Consider the following 9690-nt stretch of genomic DNA (forward strand, 5'->3'; position numbering starts at 1 on the left):
TTTTTTTTTTTTATGTAATAAATAATAACCGTTGCCAGAAAAAAAAAAAGAGTATATTATGGACCCCGTATTTCCTATCTATTGTTATTTTCTTCCCTAATTTTAAGTCCGACTTACTAAATTGGATAGGTTTTCTGTGTTTATGGGTCCTCTAGTAAGTTAAAAGGCACTTTGAAAGTCAAATAATAGATACCTAGTCTTTTTTGTTTCTCTGTTTAGGCATTTTTTGGACTCGTTTGTAAACCAAAAAAAAAAAGTCAAATAATAGATCAAGGTGCACAAACTTGACATGTTGAACCTAACACTCGGACAGAAAAAGAACACGAATCGAAAGAAAGACAGAAAATCATTTGAAAGAAAAGGAAAGAGTGAAAACTGAAAACTGAAAACTGCATAAATGAAGGAAATAAAGTTAACAAGTACTAGGGGGTTTGAGTTTATGAAAGTGAAATCACAAAATTAAAAAATTCACATATCAATTCAGATTTTGAAATCAAATGATAAGAAGTTGTCCAGTATTATTTGGTCTAGTGACATAATCAGTGGTGATTCTCCTGAGTTAATCTCAAATTTCATGCTTTCTTTTTCATTTTTCTTAGTCAATTTCAGCCTGAATCCTTGTCCATTTTCTTCCCCCAAAATCAAATGCTCTATCCATCTTCTCTCCCAATTCCCTCCCTCCATATTTTTGGTCTTAGATCTGCTGTCGTTTGAGCTTCTTCAATGCCACAACTCGGCATTTGCAACGGCTACTCCTAAACGCGATTGGTTGCATATCAAGTGGAAGGTTTGTAGAGCTTTGACTCAGGTGCATGCACCACCTCCTTTGTCTTGGTTTCTCTTTGGTCCTGATGTTTTGGGTTGTTTTGACTCTTTGTTTCATGAGTGGTGGTTGCAAATCAAAAGTGGTGGTGTTGAATTGCTAGGTAGAGATGATAGATCCATGGTTGGATTGTTGGATTCCTTCAACTTTTTCAGGTTTCTTGGTTTTGGAATTGCTTGGCTCGGATTCTTGTTGTCGGATCTCTTCATGAGTTGTCGTTTTGAACCGAGACAAAGTGCAACGACAACTCAAGTCGTCGTTGGTGGCAACTCTCTCTTGCCGGCGGCTATGGAGGTTGTTAATGCTAGGGTTTTCAAGTTTGTAGTTATGTACTTGGGCTTTTTCATTAAGGCTTGTAATTTATACTTTATGGACCTAACAAGTTAGGATTTAGTAGAGAAGTGGAGATGGGCTTTGAACTTTTTAATTTATGAAAAAGTTGAAAGCAAATTTCTATTCCATCTTTACCTATTATGTATTTTATCATAATCTTTACTGATTAACGAAAATCTCAATTGTCCAAAAAAACAACTTATTATTCAAACCCAGTAGGACTTCTATAATGTTTTTCTTATCTAGTGGTATAGAAGGAGTAGGATTGTCATGAAGAATGTAATGCCTATTAAGTAAGTAGGGAAGTTATGTAGTTATGCAGTTATATAATCATATTTTAACTTCTGTCGTGATGGCTATTATGAATTTATGCATAAACTTTTAATTATTTCTTTTGTTCTTTCTTCCTTTTTTCAATTCAATGTGCCTTATCTGTTTAGTATCATTTGGTTTAGTGGCATAGTCTCTTCTTTAGTAAGTGGGAGGTTGTGAGTTAGACTCACACAGTTGTAATTTACCCGATCAAAAAAAAATATTTGTGCCTTATCTAGTGCATTTGTCATCTTAGCGACTATAATACACATTTTCTTAACACAATTGTTCTTAATATGAGCTCCAATTTTTGGGTTTCTCGAATAAGAATCAGGTATGAATTTGCATGTCATCGTTTCAATGTCTTTGCACGTAAAGAAATGTTAAAGACACAACCCTGCACTATAAGAATGTTATACAGACACAACCCTGCACTATGTTGGACATGATCCAGCCATTGTAATGCAGTGGATGGTAAGCTAAATAAATGTAAGGCTTACCTGAGCCCATGCATGAACTAATATGCATGCCATCGTTATTGTCCAACAAGTACATGCATGAAGAAGGAAACTGCGCCCTTTGTTCAATAATTTAATTTGGTCCAGTACGTTAACCATCATTTCATGCTAGTAAGAAGAATCAACCAATTACGCATATATACTAAGAAAATCGAGATCGACTCGTAACTACTCTTTTGAATTCTACAATCTGGATTGAGAGTCATGATGTTAAGTCTCGCTTTTTTATCAGGTAAACAATTTAAATGGTAGTAGGACTAGTAGTAATCTTTCGTGACTCAATCTAGATACATATTGTCTCTTAATTATATTCCCTCGGTATAGGGAAACACCATTTGATTTCATTTATGAAGAAACCAAAATATGGATGAGATGTGGTTATCTGTTTTTGCGGCTGCACCTAGATATTTGAATGGGTTGCCTATGTACCTTAGCTGGGAGAGGGATAAATTAAGCTACTCATAGTTTAAGAACTCCAACAAGTGAATGACTCGTTGGAGGGCTTTGATTTTTGAATGAGAGTAGTGTTTAGGACGAATTTGGTGTAAGTTTGTGTTTTGGACGCGGTTGTATTTAGATGAATTTGTTTCTAGATCGCCTACATACCCTTCGCGGGATCAAACCACATAGAGTTCCGGCATTTGGGATTTAAATGGGTAGATGACCCATTTATTTTGAATGTGTTTGAGGTAGGATTTAAAGCCCTGGAATTTGGCATAGACTTTATTTGTATCATTTGGAGATGAATTTGATTTTCTCGTGTTGGGAGAATTTGACTGGAGTCAATGATTCAATTTAGGACTGGCTGAATTTGACTGATGGTGTCAGAGATTCTGTTTGGAATTGTGGTTGCATCTAGTGGGTCACTAGATTTCCTACGTACCCATTATGAGATCAAACTGACAGTAGTTCATTGATTTTGAGTCTACGGTTTTGTACCGACGAGTTTGACATATGTATATATATATATATTTAATTCATCAGGTGTATTTTTCGCGAACACCCAATTTGATACAGTGTCTACTGATTTGACTTGGGCATTGAGACTTGGAGTAGGTTTCACACTGCTATATTTTGGTGGGTAATTTGGTGAAGCCTGAAACTTGTACCAAACATGCCTTACTTGACAATGAGTACTGATTTGGACCTCATCAAGTTGAATATTTTCATGTTCAGATATGGACTGACTTCTCTGATGCAGGGACTTCGATGTAGAGAGTGACCGGCTTGGTAAAAACAGCTGAGTCTGGTCTTTGTACTAATTTATTCCCTTTCTGCAACTACTTTCTCTTTGCTCATGGTTGACCAAGTTCAGTTTGCTGTATGGTTTTGGACCATTAGCACCATGCATGCACAAACGATTTTCTTGAGTAGCCACCACTTCTTTCATTGCACTTCTTTTTACTAATTAACCATAATTTCTTGAAATGTACAATTATTGATGTGCCTTGATCATTTTGTCTTATTCATTAGATGCACCACCGCTTCATTTAAACAAGAGATTGTATCTTTATTGATGAGACATTCAGACCACCGCTTCAGAGACAAAGTTCTATTTGATTGGTTTAAAGTCTTATGTCTCATGCGTAGATGCATGTTGAATTTAAATAAGCCATAGTTATAGCTCCTAGAATCTTCGACATGAGATTGATCAAGCATCTCCCATGTTTTGTGCCAACATACTGGAGTAATCCGTTTGAGGCAGGTTGTGAGCAGTACCTCTGCTGCCTCTGTCGCTTAGTGATGATAGCAATTGCTTCTTCATTTGTGGCTTTTATGTTGTGACCAAAGGTGAGCCGAGTCAAACGTCTCTTTGTAGACAACTCATTGCTACATGCTTGTTTCGGATTTGTTGATCACTGCCTATGCTTGGTTTTTATTAGTGACCACGCTGCTTGACATTGCATAAATACTTCGTTGATAGTCGGGCGACGAGTTATACTTTCGACCCTAATGAGAAGCAAGCTAAAGAGGTTTTGACCGCAAGTCAGAAGACGAGTTATACTTCTGCTCCCTAATACACTGGACAATAGGCATTGGAAGCAATCCGGAGAGGTGGGCAGCAGATTGACTCTTTCATGGTTGCTGACGAGGTAGTTGTCTTGGTCACCAGTTGGATAATGCGAGCGAGAGCAACGATGGAGACTCGAGAGAGAGATTTTGTAGTTTTTCATGGATCGTACTTATAACGACGTTAGAGAAACGTCTGTGTCTTAAAATGGAGCTCCGTTATTTCATATGATATTACTACAATTGTATATACTTGTGACAATGATGTTCTTCGTTTGCCTTCTCTTGTAAAACTTTAAAGGAGTGTAGTAGAACTTGCTCTTGAGTACGTGGTTTTTTGCTCTTCAATTTGACAGAGGTTCTATACTCTCTCTTTTCTTTTTCTTTTTTTCTTTTTTTTGCCTCTCTCTCCCTCTTTTTTTTCTTTGATCGATATGTTTTTTTTTGTTTCTCTCATTTCTACTTGCTCCTCCCTTCTTTTTTCTCTATTTTTTGCTTCTGCCTTTGTCGTTCTCCTCTCCTTCTCCTCTTTGTTATGGCTATAAAGAGCTATAAATATAGAGACTCAAGTGAACCAATAGCCATAATTTAATCTTAACCATTTGTTTGATCTCGATGTATATATATGACACTAACACCAACACTAACACCGACACTAACACCAACACTAACACCAACACTAAAGAGAATTGAAAAGACAAAAGACTAGTCAACTTGGTAAAAAACATAAAAGTACGTAAATTTGAATCAATTTATTAAACAAGAGGGATAAAATTTGGAAGCTCCCTCGATACCCAAAAAAATGAAAGAATTCAACCTCAAGTTTCAAGTGTGGTCAAGTTTCAAGTGTGGTAAATCCTACTTGAACATGCAAGCGTCTCAACTAGAGGAAGAACAAAACAAACATTGAAGTAAATTGTTTACCGGTGCTAATGAGTGAAATCTAGATGTGCAATGGGGGGCGAGTACATCAATCATATCCCTGCCAAATTCTTACCATGGATTTTATTATGAGAAAAACTGAAAATTGAAGCAACCATAATAAAATCCAAATTGAAGAAGAAGATAGAGGCCTTTTGCTTTTGCATTCAATTGGAGGAAGAACCCACAACTTTATCAATTAGAGATCTTTTCTGGGGTATAATATCAGAGTAGCTGGCCGGTTTGATTGTTTGAAGATAAAGAGGCTTTAAGTATGTCGTATTTGGCTGGGTTTCGGGAGAGACCATGTTTTGGAGGCGGGGAGATGGAGAGAAGCTGAGTTCGATCTTTTAACTGTAGTTGTTGGATTTTCACCGCAGTTTTGACTCTTTTATCATTAACCAATGTTTGTTTGACTGTTAATCATATATAATTGGTTCAAGTGCATCATGGTGCACTGAATCCACTCTGATACTTTGAATTCGATTTGTTCAAATTTTGAATACCTCAATCTTAAGCGACCGTCTATCTTAATTGAAGTTAAGCTAGCTCGCTTCTTATCTCTTTATTACTCCAACATGGTTGAGTTCGATCTGAGCCACCACACTTCTCATTTTGCATATATCTGAACTTGTATATTGAACCCAAGAGGTAGAGCTTGTAATCAGGTTCTAGATAAGTTAATATGTTTTGAAATATTTTGAATGACTTAAAGGTTGAAATTGTGTGGGTCAGACCGTCAGACGACATATCTTCTTTGTGTCATATTTGAATTAATCAAACAACCAATTACATAAACCAATGAAAGATTAATTGGATATGTATTTTGATCCATCGACGTCATTTGTATTTTGTAAGACTAACAGACATTTGGTTAGCCTTGCTTGCCATTTGATTTTAGTCAAAGCTAGCAAATTCATTTCGGTCTATTTTGAAATTAAAGACCATCGATTACCATGTAATTTTGAACTTGTGATTTTTTTGGTTATAACACAACATCGCCAACTTAAACATTGGCGACAACAAACTGTCAGCTACCGAAGCTGAGCTCAAAATCACCACCGAGAACAAACAAACACGAGGACCAGAACATTTGTGTTGTACGACCTCCTCTACCTTTATCAATCTCTTTTCGATTATTTAGCTTCAGTTAAGGTCTTGAACTTTTGATACATTTTGTAATGAATGCTGGTGACTAATAAAGTTGTGATATATTATCTTATAACAAACGCCACACTGTATAGCCTAGAGAGTAAGTTAAATTGTTGTAAATCTCTCTGTATTCCTTGGGTTAACATAACAAGTCTCATATATGCCGTTTGTAACCTATCCAGAAGAACAAGACATTGTATCTTGGTGAACTTAGTATATGTATATGACTGGTCTTGAATTCAAGTATTGACATGAGGTTAAAGACTTTACATAATCATGAAAGTTAATCTCATTAACCTGTAAGATTTGAAATTAGAATCTAATGAATACAGTTATTAAGAAAAATCTAATTAAGGAAGTTATAAGGCAGTTGACATAGCAGTTGTTTGATGAAGTAACTGTTATAAATAAACTGATATATATACTAGATTTTGGTCCCTGCTTGTACACACGCTTTTCTCAAACACAGTCCCATTAACTCCGAGAAATCTAGAAGTGTAACAAGGAGAAGATCCAAAATTGCTGATCCAAAATTGCTGATCCAAGTTCACCAACAAGTTTCCAAAAGACAAATACGTTAGCAAAAGATTAAGGCACTCCAAATGCGCCAACATAAGTCTAAAGGAACCCAAGACATCACAAGATCACATGGATCAATCAAGGTTTTCCGGGCATGTTTTCAATTTCAGTTATGTAAATTTCAGTTTCCGGATAAGGATAGATATAGATGTAACTATCCCGAAAACACAAAAAGTTCAAGTTCATGTATTCATTATGAGATAGATTTTGTTAAGTATCAAATTCAGTTCTTACACCGTTAGGTTGCGGTTACTTAGTTTGGTAGTTGTAAACTTTGAATCGTTTGCAATTGTTTATGGTTTATTATGTATTTGTTTCATTCTACAATTTTGTCATTTTCTCAATCAAGAGCTTTACATTTTCTCACCAACGCGTTATTCATCTAGCCACAACGTCCTTAAAAATATCAAACTTTTACAGCTACCAAGAAAAAAACTATTATTTTTTATACGATGGAAAAAAAAATTGTTTCTTGTATGTTTCTCAACTGCCAGAAACATTTAAGAATAGTCAACTCAGAAAAACACACGAAACACAGATAATTTAAATCAAATTTTATCTCCAGATACGTTGAACGTCTCTGACAACTATATCAAAATAAAAAAAAAATTTCACCGTTTTTTTCACTTTAGCTAGACTCAAGACAATATACATCTAGGAAAAATAGATAGAGATTTAACCGGTATGAAATATTTGTTTTGTTAGAGATTCCAAACTTTTTGTTGACATATGTATGAAAATAGTAATTGCAGCCTGCTAGAAAATAGTTTGTAAAGTCCCTTTGGAAAATGGACATGATGTAGATATTCAACATTCATTAGATTGAACATAAGAAACTAGCTATGAGCCTATGACTAATCATGCCACTAGTATCGATGATGAAGTAATTGATTCTGAATCGGAAACATTAACGCATATTTTGAGGCAGTCAACGCGTCTAATATGCAAATTACACCTAATAAGTTGAATTTCTTCAATCTTATCCCAATATTTTTTTATTAGTAAACATCATTACAGCATGCAGAGATTTTCCACAACTGATTCTACAACTGCATAGTAGGGCTTGCCCACATACCTACCTTCTTTAAAACACTAGTTGTCCATTTTAAGGTTGAAAAATATAACTTTTTAGTAAATTTTCAATACAAATGTGTCAACAAATTGGGACGAGGGGGAGGAGGTTTGGTGAGGTAAGAATAGTGAGATAATTTGTTTTAAACATTTCCAGTTCTTTCTTCAAAAAAAAAAAAAACACTTTCCAGTTTAGGCCTTAATTAGTACTCTAAATCGAATGCTATAAGAGTATTTGGACATTGGTCTTAGTATATTTAACCAAATGCTAAAAGAGTAATTGAACATTAGTTTCTTTAAATTAGAATCGTCACTTATATTTTGAGATACCATATGTTATACAAGGATTTACTTATTAGCATTTTGCCTGAAATTTTGTAATTTGATATTAGGTGTCTTATGAGTTCACGAAGGCTTTGCTTGTAATTTATTTGATTTTTTTTTTAAATAATCCAAATCGTTCTTGAACGTATCTTACCCACGACCTTAGTATACCTTCTTTTTCTTGTGCGTACTGTATTTTTCTCGTTGGCCCAACCACATCGTTATGCCTTTGTGGGCCTATAGCCTTTCGGTGTGCGATGAGCATGGTTAAACAAGAATGTGTGGCAATACAATGGTTTGGAGGTTAAATCTATTTTGATATGGATTGTAAAAGGGTAATCGAAATTCTAAGTGAAAGCGTCTGGTGGTTTGGTGTCGATTGGTTGTAGCTTCATGGAGTGGGCAGCGACATTGACTGACTTCTTGGTGTGTGTGCAAAAATGAAAGAGACTGAGGACAACATGTAGTAGGGTGGCAAAATTCTCAATTTGTCACAGTTTATTAAGTTTTAAGGATAATGAAGCATGTCATCGTCGTTGGTTGTCGGTGTGGCGGTGGAGATAAGGCGGTGACGCATATAGGGTGATTCCAGGATTTGGTAATTATTGGGCTTGTGATATATGTTGCGTTATTGGCATGAGTCATGTTATTGGATACTTGATGGGCTCTACCTCTAATTTCAAATTTTGTGTTTTCTAATATGGTACGGTTTTAATTTATTTAAAGTTTTGATTACAATAAGTTCCTATCAAATTGTTGTCGGGCTAAATGTATGTGTGTACAATCTCAAAAAAAATAAGGTATCTCTGTACACACACAAAGTGCCTTGTGTATATATCAACCTTAATAATTTCTTAAAAGGGTTAGTGTGGCTGCCCTTAAACATTGATTACTGGAATACAAGTATAGGTTTTAATGAAATGAAATGAAATTGCATAATAGAAAGGGACAAGAATCACAATATAAACAGAACTACGGTAATAATACCATAAATCTTCAACCTTTGCTAAGTTTTTTATTAAACGACTTAAAAGGGCAGCTCCAACAGCTTTTATTTCAATAGGAAATAAAAAAACCCTAAAGCTAAGCTTCGAATGAAACCCGACCTAGCTCTGTTAGAATTGGTTTTTGTACTGCTTGCTCTAATTTGGAAGAGTGCGGTTATTATGACCTCTAAATTTACTCATTATACCTCTCATTCTCTCCATACCTCAATTTTATTTTTAAACACTAACGTTTGCTCACTTAGATCTCCATTCAAATTTCTAAAATAACTTTGTTTATAATATTCACGTATATTTCAATATATTAGTCATTACACATCTTATTCACTCACTAGACCTCAAATTTTTTTTTCTTTATCGTTCATTAAAAACTCATTATCTCTGAAATAAAAAAATAATACTCATTATAATTACTTTTCACGCTACATATATCAATTATAATTTCATTCCTTAATTTAGGTACATAAATCTTTTAAAATAAAATGATACAAGGTATTGAGTTTCAAAAATCTATTTTTATCAACAAGATTATTCTCTAACATTCTTTTCTATTTTACCTCTGCTAAACAACGATCGATCAAGGATAACCACTTTGTCTCTATGTATGTTTTTTTTTCTCTATTTTATGTAACTCATGATATAT

Source organism: Fragaria vesca, linkage group LG5 (genome assembly GCF_000184155.1).
Source record: "Fragaria vesca subsp. vesca linkage group LG5, FraVesHawaii_1.0, whole genome shotgun sequence".
Lineage (NCBI taxonomy): Eukaryota > Viridiplantae > Streptophyta > Magnoliopsida > Rosales > Rosaceae > Fragaria > Fragaria vesca.